The following is a 14477-nucleotide window of genomic DNA, read 5'->3' as shown; positions in this document are numbered from 1 at the left end:
TCAAATGCTTTTTTTAGCATCTATTGATATGATCATGTGGTTTGCATTCTCAGTTCTATTAATGTGGTGAATAACATGTATTGATTTGCATATGTTGCACCAGAGTTGCTTTCCTGGGATGAAACCAACTTGGTTGTGGTGTACAATTCTCTCAATAAGGTTTTGAATGTGTATAGCTAGTATTTTGTTTAGAATTTTTGTATCTATGTTCATTAAGGATATTGTTCTATAATTTTCTTTTCTTCAGGTATCTTTTTTTGGTTTGGGTATTAATGTGATACTGGCCTCATAGAAGGAGTTTGAAAGAATTCCATTTCTTTCAGTTTCCTGGAACAAGTTGTAGAATATCGGGATTAATTCTTCTCTGATAGTTTTGTAGAATTCAACTGGAAAACCATTAAGTCCTGGGCTTTTCTTTGATGGCAGAATTTTTATTGCTGTTTTCTATTTCTTTGCTCGCTATTTGTTGGTTTAGGCTGGCTATGTTCTCTTGGTTCAATTTTGGTAGAGTATATGTGCTTAGAAATTTATTGATTTTTTCCCATGCTTTCCAGTCTATTGGAGTAGAAATTTTCAAAATAGTTTCTGATAGCCAGGCGTGGTGGTACACACTTGTAATCCCAGCTTTCAGGAGACTGAGACCGGAGGATCGTGGTACACAGACAGTCTCAGCTATTTAGTGTGGCCCTCTGCAACTTAGTGAGATTCTGTTTCAAAATAAAGAATAAAAAATAGGGCAGTGGGTATAACTCAGAGGTTGAATGCCTCTGGGTTCCATATCCAGATCTGCAAGAAAAAAAAAGTTTCTGATAATCCTTTTAATTTCCCCACTGTCTGTGGTAATATCTTTTTTCATTTCTGATTTTAATGATTTAATTCTCTCTTTCTTTTGGTTAGATTGGCCTGGGGTGTATCAATCTTATTAATCTTTTCAAGAACTACCTTTTTGTTGTGTTGATTCTTTGCATTTTTTTTGGGGGGGGTCATACTGGGAGTGCAACCCAGAGGCTTTCTCTACCTCCGGGCTATACTCCCAGACCTATTTTATATTTTATTTGGAAACAGGCTCTTAATAAGTTGCTGAGAGCCTCACTAAATAGCTAAGGCTGGCTTCAAACCTGTGCGATCCTCCTGTCTAAGCCTCCCAAGCGCAGGGATTACGTGAGTGTGCCACCACGCCCGGCCTGATTCTTTGTATTTTTTTATTCTCTATTTCTTTTATTTATGCTCTGATTTTAATTATTTACTGCCATCTGCTGGCTTTGGCATTAGACTGTTACTGTTTTTCTAGGTCCTAGAGCTGTGTTATTAGGTTGTTTACTTAGCAACCCTCTGTTCTTCTTATGTTGGCACTCAGTGGTATAAATTTTCCTTTTAACACCACCTTCAATGTGTCTCATAGATTTTGGGATGTTGTGTCTCTATTTTCATTTAATTCCAGGAATTTTTTTGTCTCTCCCCTTATTTATTATCTTACCCACTCATCATTCAATAGTGTATCATTCAATCTCCATGTATTTAAATAGTCTCTTTTGGTGTTTCTGTTGTTTATTTCTACTTTATTTCCATTGTGCTCTGAAAAGATACAGGGAATTATAAAACATCTTTTAAATTTGTTGATTACAAGCATGGTGGTGCACGCTTGTAATCCCCGCGCTTGGGAGGCAGAGACAGGAGGATTGCGCAGGTTTGAAGCCAGTTGCACGTGCTGGCTTAGGAGACCCTGTTTCAAAAAAAATGTAAAAATAGGTCTGGGAGTGTAGCCCGGAGGTAGAAGGGCTTCCAGGAACCCCAGTACCACCAAAAAAAAAAAAAAAATTTTTTTTTGGTGCTTGCTTTGTGGCCCAGGGTGTGATCTATTTTGGAGAAGGTTCCATAGACTGCTAAGTAAAATGTGTACTCTGCTATTCCAGGTTGAAATATTCTTTATATGTCTATTAGGTCCATTTGGTTTATAATTTCCTTTAGTTTGAAGAGTCTTTACTCATCTTTTGCCTTGAAGATCAATCTAGTAGCATGAGGTATATTGAAGTCTCCCAATATTATTACATTTGGGTCTATTTGATATCTGAGGTCTGAGGGTTAGTTTTACAAATGTGGGTACACCCACATTTGGGGTATAAACATTTATTTTCAACATATCTTCTTGATGAACTGTTCCTTTTAATGAAAGAAAGTGCCCGGTTTTTCTCTTCTGATGTGTTTTAGCTCACTGTCTGTTTTGTTGGATATCAGTGTTGCTACCTCTCTCTGTTTTTGGTCTCCATTAGCATGATATATCTTTTTCCATTTTTTAAATTTTTACTCTATGAATATCTTTGGCTATAAGGTAAGTTTCTTAAAAAACAGCATATATTTGGATTATGTTTTTAAACCCACATTACCAGTCTATGTCTTATACTTGGTGAGTTAAGTCATTTGACATTCAGTGTTATTATTGAGATATTTTTTTGTTTCCTGACATTTTGTGTTTTATCTTCTGTTTGAGATAATGTTATTTCTTCTTTGCTTAGTTTCCCCACTAATCAAATTCATCTCTTCTCTGATTTGGAAATTTGCTTCTTTTTTAAATAATTTATTTAAGTGTTTTCTCTAGGGCTGGTTTAGTATTTATGAATGTTTTTGAGATTCTTCTTACCTTGTAACATTTTTATTTCTCTATCTATTTTGAATAATAACCTTGCTGGATATATCAGTTTGGGTTGGAAGTTGTTTTCTTTCAGGGTCTGGATTACATCATACCAGTCTCTCCTAAAATTCACGACTTGGGTTGTAAAGTCTGGGTTATTTTTATTGTTTTGCCTCAGTATGTCACCTGTTCTTTTGTTCTCTTTGCTTTTAAGATTCTTTTCTTAGCCTCTATGTTGGTCATTTCAATTATTACATGGCATGAGGAGGTCCTTCTTTGATCTTATCTTAATGGTGTTCTGTATGTCTCTTGTACATGTTTGCCCAAGTCTCTTTTCATGTTTGGAAAATTCTCTGAAATTATTTCTCTGAAGAGATTATGGATAGCCTTTGTCTGTGCTTCTATCCCTTCTTCAATGCCTTTTATCCATAAGTTAGTATGTTTCATATTGTCTCATAGTAGTTGGATATTTAGGTTCTGTTGTTGTAATGTCTTCTGTATACTGTTGATTGTGCTTTCAGTTTCAAATGAACTGTCTTCTAACAATGATATTCTGTTTTCCATTTCATCTAACCTTCCAGAATTTTTTCTACTGCTGTCTTCATTCCGTTTATTGACTCTTTCATTTCATTCCAGGCATCTTTTTAATTCTCTCTTAACATCTCAATTTCCTCTTTCATTTTCTATACACTTAGTGTGAGGCCTTTCATAATATTGAAGATCAGAATTCAAAATTTTCCTTCTTGCATTTCTTACATTATGTGATTTCACTTATTTCCTCATATTTCCTTGTTCCCATATTTTCAGAATTCTTGAGTTTTTGTCTGTTGTCTTGGCATCTTTTTTTGTGTGTATGTGTCTATGGATAACCTGTCTGATCCAATCTTAGCAGTATGGATTTAGAGGGGTCAGCAGTTTCATGCATGGGTAAGTAGTGTTGTTTTAATGGTGAGGGTTAGATGAGGAGGGAGGAGCTGGGATAATGGGTACAGGAGGAGGGTAAATTAGAGGATATGATTAAGTTGGGTAAGAATTAAGTATAATAAGGTAGTGTCTGGTTGAGAATAAGAGATGATGATATAGTAGGATCCTTGTAGTTAATATAGAGTATTTATTTATTTATTTTAATTTAATTTAATTTTATTTTATTTTATTTTATTTTGCGGGTCTGGGGATAGAACCCAGGGGCACTAGACCTCAAATGCACATACAGCCTCTGCCCTATTTTTTTATTCTTTATTTTGAAAGTGGGTCTCACTGAGTTGCAGAGGGCAACTATGTAGCTGAGGCTGTCCTCGAACTGCGATCCTCGGGTCTCAGCCTCCCGAATACTGGGATTACAAGTGTGCACCACCATGCCCAGCTAATATATTTAGATATGGAGATATGAAATAGCTTGAGTACAAAACAAGGAGATATAATAAGGGACAAAAAAGTTTTGAGAGGATAGTAAATAGGATAGAGGAAGGAAGCTTGTAAAAGGAGTTGGGGAAGGAACACTCAAACATGCATATGAAAACAAACAAGCAAAAAAACTAACAATTGTAAGGATAAAGCAAAGGAAAAAATCAATAGAAAAAACAGTAATGCTAATTTACATATACAGGGCCTGTCTAATGTCTGTTATCTATAATAGCTTCTTAAGTATGTTCCAATATCTCTTATTTGCTCCATAACCTATTGTCAGCTTTTGGACCCACTTAGTGTTTGCGTCCCTTTTTCACTTCTGACTGCTTTGTATTCAGGTTTCAGATTGGCCATTGTCACACTAGATTAGTCCCATATAGGCACAGTGTTCTACACTTTCTGGCTTGGGCTCTGCACATTCTGGCCCTGGGCTCTGCACCTTCTAGCCCTGTGCTCTATACACTCCAGCCCTGAGTTCTGCGCTCTTCACCCCGGGCTCAGCACTTTCTGGCCCTGGGCTCGATGCTCTCTACCTGGGCTCCGCACGCTCTCTGCCCTGGTTGCTGATATCTCTGGCCCTGGGCTCTGTGATCTCAGGCCCTCAGCTCTGTACTTTCTGGGCCTGAGCTCTGCACCTTCTGACACTGGGCTCTGAACCTTCCAGTTCTGGGCTGCACCTCCCTACCTGCTCCAGCGGAGGGTGTCCAGTGTAATCTCGGAGCAACCTCCTGTAACCCTGTGCCAGTACTGTGCCCTTTCCTGTATCTGTAGGTTGGCCCTTTCCTGTATCTGTAGGTTCTAACCCAACCACCCTAAGGGGGTGCTGCCAGAGCTTAGCTTGCTGGGGTCCTCGCCACTGCTCTAGGTGGTTGTCCACTAAGTAAGGAAATGCATTACCTTGCTGTCCTACAGGCCAGGTCTCTAGAAGTGAGGTGCTGCAGGTGACAACCTCTGGTGAGCACAAGGGCTTTTGGATATTTTTCTTTGTTCCTGCAGCATGGTGCTGGTTGCTTAAGATGTTGGAGCTCTGCCACTACTTTTTGTACTTCAAGTCTTTGGTTTACTTGCTGGAATTTCTTGGGGCTATGGAGCTGGTAGTCATTGTTTTGGCCCAAGGCCCAAGATTGCACTGGCCACTACACCAGGTCAGTTGTGTGCTCAAGCTCTTTGCTACAGATCATGCGATCTGAATTTTCTATATTTTCCACCATAGTTCTCATTTTTGTGTGTTCATTAGTAAGTATCTTTATTGCTCTGTTTTTCTTGTCAAGGAGCTGCTTCTTGGTAGTTGATTTTTGTTTCTTACAGCTACTGAGTTGTGCTACATCCCACAGTCACGATTTTCTTCCTCCCCCTCACTTCAGATTTCTTTCCTGTACTTAATAAAAACATATTTAGAAATGAAGATAACTTCTGAAAGCTTTTTTATTCATTTGTTACTTATTTTGCTTTTATTTAAACATTTAAAATTTTCCCCTCAATTATAAAGCCTGTGGTTATTTTTTTCCTATCATCCCTCACTTTCAATAGTATCCCTAAATTCTAGACTCTTTTTAATAGGCAAAGGGTTATGTAATTCTTTATTAACATATATATCTCAACCTAAGAAAATTTCATGTGTATAAATGTATCTATAAACCCAATCAAGAAAGAGGGCCATGTAGTTATTATTCTGCACGCAGAAATTCCAGCCAGAAAGCATTAAAACCTGGTGAGAGCCAGGCATGGTGGCGCATGCTTGTAATCCCCGCACTTGGGAGGCAGAGACAGGAGGATTGCGCAGGTTTGAAGCTGGCATCGCTGGCTCAAGAGACCCTGTTTCCAAATAAAAAAATATAAAATAGGTCTGGGGAGACTTCCAGGAAGATGGCAACTGAGAAAAGCAGCATTTATGAGTCCTGCTAAAACTCGATCCCTGCCAGGCATGGTGGCACACGCTTGTAATCCCCGCGCTTGGGAGGCGGAGACAGGAGGATCGCGCAGGTTCGAAGCCAGCCTCGCTGGCTTAGGAGACCCTGTTTCCAAAAAATAAAATAGGTCTGGGAGTGTAGCCCAGAGGTAGAAGGGCTTCCAGAAACCCCAGTATCACACACACACACAAAAAAAACTCAATCTCTTTTGCCACAAATCCAGTGCTTTTCATAACCAGAAAACACTATCAGCAGAGAAATAAAAAATGTTAGCACAAGGAACAGAGAAAAAAAGACTAGAAGAACAACCAGAGACCAGAAATCAAGCCAGCAATTCAGCGGCGGAGCCGTGCCAGCGCTATCTTTCCTCACAGCACCAGAATCCAGAGAGGAAAGGTAAACAAGGAGCTGAAGTGAGCAGCTGCAGATCATTCGAGTGTAATTCAGCAGTTTTTTCAGCACAGTGAACGTCTAAAACTCCCAGTGGCCAAGCTCATCACACCTTCCAGGGACTCAGAACGGAGCTCAAAATCAGAAAAGAAATATGCCAGCCTCACAGCCGAGAGTGTGGCAGCAGTGCCATATTGCCAGCAGCAACAGCGAGTTCACCGTGCCCTGCCACAGCTCCAGATCTGTGCGCACAATAACCATGAATGTAATTGCAGACCCTAAAGGAGAAATCCCTGCACTGCACTACCAGGAACTTGCCCAGCTTTGATAATCTCCTTTTGTCGGATATTTTGCAGTCCAACCCAGTGAAGGAGTAGCAGTGGCTACTCCCTACTCACACCCTACTCACAGCTTCCCATGGGAAAACTCCCAGCCCAGCACCCCCACAGTCTTGCGCAGCCTCAATTAACTTTCTGGGTATGAGACTTTGAGATACAACCCAGTAAAGGAGTAGTGGCAGCTGAGATTACAACAGACTCGAGATACAGAGCACCTTAAGTGAAGTCATAGTGACACAGGGAAGGCACAAAATTCTTAAATCATGAGAAAGACGAACAACAATAGAGCAATGAACACCCACAACCCCATATTATCAGAACCTGATAACACAGAAATTCAGAGATCTCCAGAAGATCAAATCAGGAATATAACTAGAAATAATACAGGACCTTCTAAAAGAATATAGAGAGAGTCTAAAAGACATAAAGGATGCAATCATTGAGGTAAAGGCCTCAATTCAAAGTATAAACAATCAATTAGACCACATGGAGAATAGAATCTCGCTCCTAGAAGATGATCACTCCAAAAACGAATTCATAATTTATAACTTAGAAAGAAAATCAGACAGCAGAAATCTGACATTGAAGAAATATGGGCCCATTTTAAGAGAGCTAACCTAAGAATAATTGGAATAGAGGAGGGAAAAGAAGGTGAAACCAGAGATCAATAATCTCTTCAAAGAAATAATAGCAGAAAATTTTCCAAATATAAGCAAGAGGTCGATACACAGGTCGAGGAACATATAGAACTCCTTTTAGACAGGATCAGAGAAGAGGATCCCCATGCCACATAATTATCAAAATGACTAATGTGGAAGCCAAGCAGAGAATCTTAAAGGCAACAAAAACAAAGGGCCAAGTGACATTCAGAGGCAAACTAATTAGAATCACTCCAAACTTCCCAAACCAAGTCATGAAAAGCCAGAAGGGCTTGGAGTAACATATTCCAAACTCTGAAAGAAAACAACTTTCAGCCAAAAATTTCCTACCCAGCAAAACTTTCTATCAAATTAGATGGGGAAATAAGAAGCTTCCATGACAAATAGAAACTGAAGGAATTTATGTCTTCAAAACCAGCTCTAGAGAAAATACTCAAAGAGATTAACTACAAAGAAGAAATAGGAAATACACACCAGAACCAGAGAAACAAAATTTTCCATCCAGCAGACAACTAAGCAAAGAAGAATATATTCATGTGTTCATTGGTTAAAATCTTTGGAGATTCACTATTTATTTTAGTCTTTTACCTATTTCTAAATTGTATTGTTTGCTTTTATTGTTGCTAAATTTTAGGATTTCTATTCGGAATATTAATATACCTTCAGATATAGCATCTGGAAATATTTTACCCCATTCTAGAAGTAATTTTAAATCTGTTTACATTGTCTTTTGATGTACAATTTTTTTTATTTTTAGGAAGCTCTTTGCTTATGAAAAATGAAAGAGATGGGATAGAATTGGATTAAAATGTCTCACCAGGTTTTGTTTTTTTTGGTGGTACTGGGGTTCCTTTGAAATCATATCCAAGAAATCACTGCCAATTTCAATGTTGTGAAGTGTTATGACCCAGGTTTTCTTCTAAAATTTTATAGTCTTAAGATTTACATTTAGGTCTTCTATCTAATTTGAGTTAATATTTGTATATGGTGTTAGGTAAGGGTCTAACTTTATTCTTTTTCATGTCATTATTATTTTTCAACAATATCTAGTGAGAAGATTATTATTTCCTTCACCAAATGTTTTTGGAAACTTTGTCAAAAATAACTTGACCATATATGGAAGAATTTATTTCTAGGCTTTTTATTTACTCTGCCTTTATAGCAGTACTACACTGTTTCAATTATTGTAGCTCTATAAGGTTTGAAATCAGAAAATGTACATCTTCTAGCTTTATCCTTTTTAATTTTGTTTTGGGTATTTAGAGTTCACATTTCATGTTAGGATAGACTTTTTCTGAAAAAAAAAATAAATGTACGATAGTTTTACCTTAAAAAAAAAAGAAAGAAAAAATATCCTCTGGTAAGAAAGAAAGCAAAAAGAAATACTGAAATGTTATCTCTAAGTGATCAAAAGTTTGATACCAGACAGATGAATCTGTTATGTAAGATTATCATTGTTAATTTTGGATAAATTGCTATAGTATTAGATGTCAACCACTAAGCCAAGCATGGGAAGGAGGGATGGGGAGGGAATGGGGTGAGGATTGGGTAGGGGCTAACTGGGCGATGTGTGCTGTATGTCTACACACGTTTTTATCTCATTATGATGTACGAATACAGTGCACCAATAAAAAAAATTTTTTTAAAAAGGTCTGGGAGTGTAGCCCAGAGGTAGAAGGATTTCCAAGAACCCCAGTACCACCCAAAAAAAAAAAAAAAACTGGTGAGATATTTTAATCCATTTCTATCCCATCTCTTCCATTTTTCATAAGCAAAGATCAAATTAGTTCAAAGATTTTATTTCTTTTCTTGGCACCAACGATTGAACTCAGAGGCATTCTATCCCCCATACATCCCAAGCCTTTTTTATTTTTTATTTTGAAGGAGTCTTGCTAAATTTCTGAAGATCTACTGATTTGCTGAGGCTGGCCTCAAACTTGCACTCCTCCTTTCTCAGTCTTCCATGTACTAGGATTAGAAGTCTGCACCACCACACCTGGCTAGATTTTTGTATTTTTAATTGGACCTTTGTTCAGCTATACTTTTCATCTTATCAGATAGTCTCCTAGTTTTTAGATATAGTCCATCAATGTTACATCATTTTTTCTTGACTACTTTTGCCCTGCTCATGCCCAGAGCACACTTGAAATCACCAACAATCTGAAAAAGAGAAAAGGTGACCTTCAATACAGAGGTATTGAAGGGACATAAAGTCTCCAAATATCTGCATAAAGGATACCCCTGTAATAAATGCACAATAAAATTATTTATAGCAATGGGAATTAGTTTACTTCTGCATATTCCAAAATCCCACCGTAGTTATTGGAGGGAAAACCTCTGACTGGTCTAAGTTTTGTGTTTCTTCCTCTTTTTTTTTTTTTTTTTTTTTTTTTTTGCGGGTCTGGGGATGGAACCCAGAGGTATTTGACCTCTGAGCCACACCCCCTGCCCAATTTTTTTTTATTCTTTATTTTGAAACCGAGTCTCACTGAGTTGCAGAGGGCCTCACTAAGTAGCTGAGTTGTGTTTCTTTCTCATATGCCATTTTTTTTCATCCAAATCATCTTTCTATCTTTTGCCTTCCTCTGAGGACTACTTTATCATATCCTCTATCAGCCTGCATCTGGATATTTATTTTATTTCAAAATGCATACAGTAACAACTTGACCTACCTCATTAATCTGATTTTCTAATTTCAGAACCAAAATATTTTCCCATAAAAGAAGTCTGAATTTTTTCTTTTTTGTTGTACCAGAGTTGGAACCCAGGGACATTCTACCTCTGAGCTATATCCCCGGCTCTATTTTTTATTCCTTATTTTGAAACATGGCATCACCGAGTTGCAATGGGCCTCACTAAGTATCTGAGGCTGTCTGCAAACCAAAATCCTCCTGTGTCAGCCTCCCAAGTACTGGGATTACAAGCATGTTCCACCATCTCCCACTTGCCTAAATTCTTTATGTGAAATAAAGTTTTACCTCCAGGTGTTAGCTTCTGGAGCTCTCACATAAATTTACAAGGCTCTCACATTGTGTTTTTCAAAGACTGTTTTTTTTCATCTCAGTTGATAGATTTATTGGCATAAAATTGTCTGTCTATTCTCTTCCTTTATGTCTGTAAGATCTGCATATCCTTGAAACAAGATCTCACTAAGTTGCAGATGGCCTTACTAAGTTGTTGAGGCTGGCCATGAACCTGCAATTCTCCTGTCTCAGCCTCCCAAATACTGGAATTACAAGCATGAGCCACCATATCAGCTAATTTTTTAATCTCTATTATTTGTTTTTCATATTAAATAATTTCTATCAATCTACTTTCAAGTTTAATGATGATTTATCATCTCAAATTTTCTGTTAAACTCCCAGTATTTTTAAAATTTCAGACATTTCATTTTTACTTCCATCATTTCTAAGTGGCTCCTTTTTATAATTTGTATTTCTTGGCTAAGGTGCCAAGTTGTTGACTAGTTTGGGGTATATTTTCTTTTACTTCTTTGAATGCAATTATAAGAGCTGCTTTTAAATCCTCATCTGATCATTTCAACATCTAGGTCACCCAAAAGTTAAAGTTCATTATCCTTTCTCTTAAATAAGTGTTGATGATTTTCTCACAGTTTCGTGCATCTAGTATTCTGTGAGCAATATGTAGTTAAACATGTATTATGTAATATATATATATTGTGTGTGGTGTGTGTGTCTGTGTGTGTCTGTGTTACTGTGGATGAAACCCAGGAGCTTTCTACCTCTGAGCTACACTCCCAGACTTATTTTATATTTTATTTGGAAACAGGGTTTCACTAAGTTGCTGAGAGCCTCACTAAGTAGCTGAGGCTGGCTTCAGACCTATGTGATCATCTTGTCTCAGCCTCCCAGGTACTGGAATTACAAGCATGCGCCACCATGCCTAGCATTATATATTTTGAGTGATAGATTATAAAGACTAGATTCTCTTACATTCCCCACAGAGTATTGTAGAGAAGTGTGTGTGTGTGTGTGTGTGTGTGTGTGTGTGTGTGTGTGTGTGTGTATTAGTGTTGTTCTGTATTCCTTGAGGAGTACTGCTGCTGAAATCCTGTTTAATTATTTTAGCTTAGTTACTCCATCATGAATTCATGAGTCAGACAGAGATAGTAGCAGGTTTTATACTCAGAGTTTGAAGTACTCCTCTACTGATTTTTTTCTTTCTTATGTTTCCTCTTTGTATTTGTTTCCTGGGGCTGCCATAACAAAGAATCACAAAATGGATGACCTAAAACAAGAAATATACTCTTTTCTATATCTGGAAGCTAGAATTCCCAAATCAGGGCATTGACAAGGCTGATTTCTCTTTCAAAGACTCTGATGGAAAATATGTCCCATTCTCTGTCTGGGTTTCTGGTTGTTGCCAGCAATATACATGACATTTCTTGGTATATAACTGCATATTCCAGTCTGTTCCATTTACACATAGCCATCTTTCTCTGTAGGTCTGTGTACACACTTCCTCTTCCAATAAGAGGATATTAATATCCAATAAGGATATTGGTCCTTGGATTAGGGTCTGCCTAATATAGTATGATCTCATTTTAACCGTATTATATCTTCAAAGATTTCATTCCCAAATAAGGTCACATTCGTTTATTCTGGTAGGTATGAATTTTGGTGGAAGCCACTAATCCAGGATGTTTTTTCACTCCCCAGGTTCTCAGAACCCCCAAATACTGTCCTCTGAGTCTTCAAGCCATTAGCACTGCAAATATTTATTCGATTAGTAGTGGCTCCTTCATCACAGAGAGGTCTTGTGCTTAGGCCAAAAAAATCCACAAAAATTGTAAACTCATACAGCTGTTATATTCTTTCAAGAATCAAGTCACATTGGTCATGGTGGTGCACACCTGTAATCCCAATATTTGGGAGACTGAGACAGGAGGATTGCAGGTTTAAGGCCAGCCTCAGCAATTTAGTGAGACTCTCAGCAACCTAGGGAGACCCTGTTTCAAAATAAAAAATAAGAAGGTTCGGGGGATGCTTAGAAGCAGAATGCCCTTGGGTTTTTAATCCCCAGTACCACAAAAAAAAAATCTTAGATTTTTATAGTCTCCATTTTAATTTTTATCTGCAAGGCACATGCATAGTCAATCTAACTAATATCTCAGCAACTAACTACATTATATGCTAAAACTTTGTTTTTAACATTAGATCTCTCTCTCATTCTCCTCCTCCTCCTGCTCTTCCTCCCCCTCTCTTCTTCCCCTTCTCCCTCTCCTTCTTTCTCTCCCTCTCCCTCTCTCTCTCTCTCTCTCTCTCCTGTTTGTTCTTATCATAAACATGACATGCTGTAAGACATGAGCAAGTGTGTACTTAAGCAAAATAGTTATTTCCTTAACTTGGCTCACCATGGCACCCTAGAGATTCATACTGTTACTGATTTCACAGGTCTCTTGTGCATGTGAATTTCCATGAGACTCTATTCAACTGGGGTAACTAAGAAGAAAGAACAATGTCCCTCTATACAAGGTGGGTTTTGCATTGTCCCACACATCGCCTGCTGATGGCCGTGGGATGGCAAAGTCATCTTCATTAGACGGAATTTAATAGTGAATCAAAGTTCTGGTGGAGAATAGCCTGATCTAAACTTTAGCCTCCCTTGGGCCCTGCTGAAAGATTAGAGGGAGAGAGTAGGGCCTTAGTAAGTTGAATGTATCAGATTGTTTTTCACTAATAGTTCTCCTGCAAAACTCTGAAAAACACCCAGTTTAACCCTTTAAAAAAGAAGAGAGAAAGGAGCAGGATAGGGAAAGAGGAAAAGAAAAACTCAGATAGTGTACCACAAGCATTGATTTCACTGCTTTTTGAAATGTGCTACTATCCAAGTTCCATGGTTTCCAGTATACACACATGACCAAACTTTGCCCATCAAAAGTAAAAGTTTGCCAGCTACGTATAGTAGTCCGTATGAATTGCCACAATGCTATAGCCTTATTAAGGAATTTGTAAAATCAAATTGCCATTTAATTGCATTTTTAGTTTTTTGTGTTTTCAGAACAAAACACAGTTTTGTTCTGTGTTTGAAGATTCTGAAGCTCAATCTGAGGATGCAGTGCTTTGATAAAAATCTCTTCTCAAAAATACTAGGAATCGAGAAGAGTTAATGGTGGAAGGAAAAGGAGGAGCAGCAAGGGAAAAGGCACACGGACCAGCACCTGTCCGGCAGGATCAGACATAGTTAACAAGAAAAAGGAAGGAGAAACAAATGTGTTAGGTGATCTTTAGTCCAAAGAATTCTCTGTTGGGCAACTGGGCATTTTGCTCCTTGCCTTTTATTTCCAACTTCCTTTCAAAGAATTCGTTAAGTGAAAAGAGAGATGGTGGCAGCTCAGTATATCAAAGCTCAGTTATCAGTTGGCTTATTCCAGTATCTTTAGTCTTTTGTGGATGCCTTATGATGTGCTGTGTGGTAACACTGGAAAGCCAATCTTATACCATCGATGGCCACATAAATGTTAAGGAGTCTGAAAAAAATCACAAAATAGAAATTGTTACTCTCTCGGGTATAAGGTGGCACTGATAAGAATTAATGTATCTAAAGAGATTTGGGTAGGTTTCTTTTTCCCTTTGGGAGGAATGAGATGAAGAAGGGATTGATTTATTTGCCAGTAGGTTGAGAAGGAAGGTATAAGAAAAAGGAAAGGTTTAATAGAGATTTCCCCCCGCACCCATGTTGTTATATAATTTAACTGCAAAGTAAATAAATGCAAAGCCTACTACCAATACAAAGAAATTTTTCCCTTTATGTAATCCTTTCATTTTTAGAAATTCATAAAAGCTATTAAAATAAAATTGCACCCTTGGGGAGGGAAACAAATATCAAATTTTGCTAAATCTCTAATACAAAGACTTAGAAACAAGAAAGATAGTGTACTGTTAGTGTCACCCTAGCCACACACTCCCCTGGGCACTGAAAGAAAATCGATTGAAGGTACTATTTTCAGAAGTGTGGGCAAGATCAAAAGAACTAATAAGAGATGAGTCAACCAGGGACCAGCCAGAGCAGAACACATTGCCACCCTTCCCCCACTCTGCTGGGCAGGGAGAGGAGCTGTGTATCCAGAGGGATGAGCACTCTGGTGTAACAGTGCAAAATCAGAGGGGATTGGAGGAAATGC

Source organism: Muscardinus avellanarius (genome assembly GCF_963383645.1).
Source record: "Muscardinus avellanarius genome assembly, chromosome: 6".
Classification (NCBI taxonomy): domain Eukaryota; kingdom Metazoa; phylum Chordata; class Mammalia; order Rodentia; family Gliridae; genus Muscardinus; species Muscardinus avellanarius.
Note: the sequence above shows the minus strand (reverse complement) of the source record.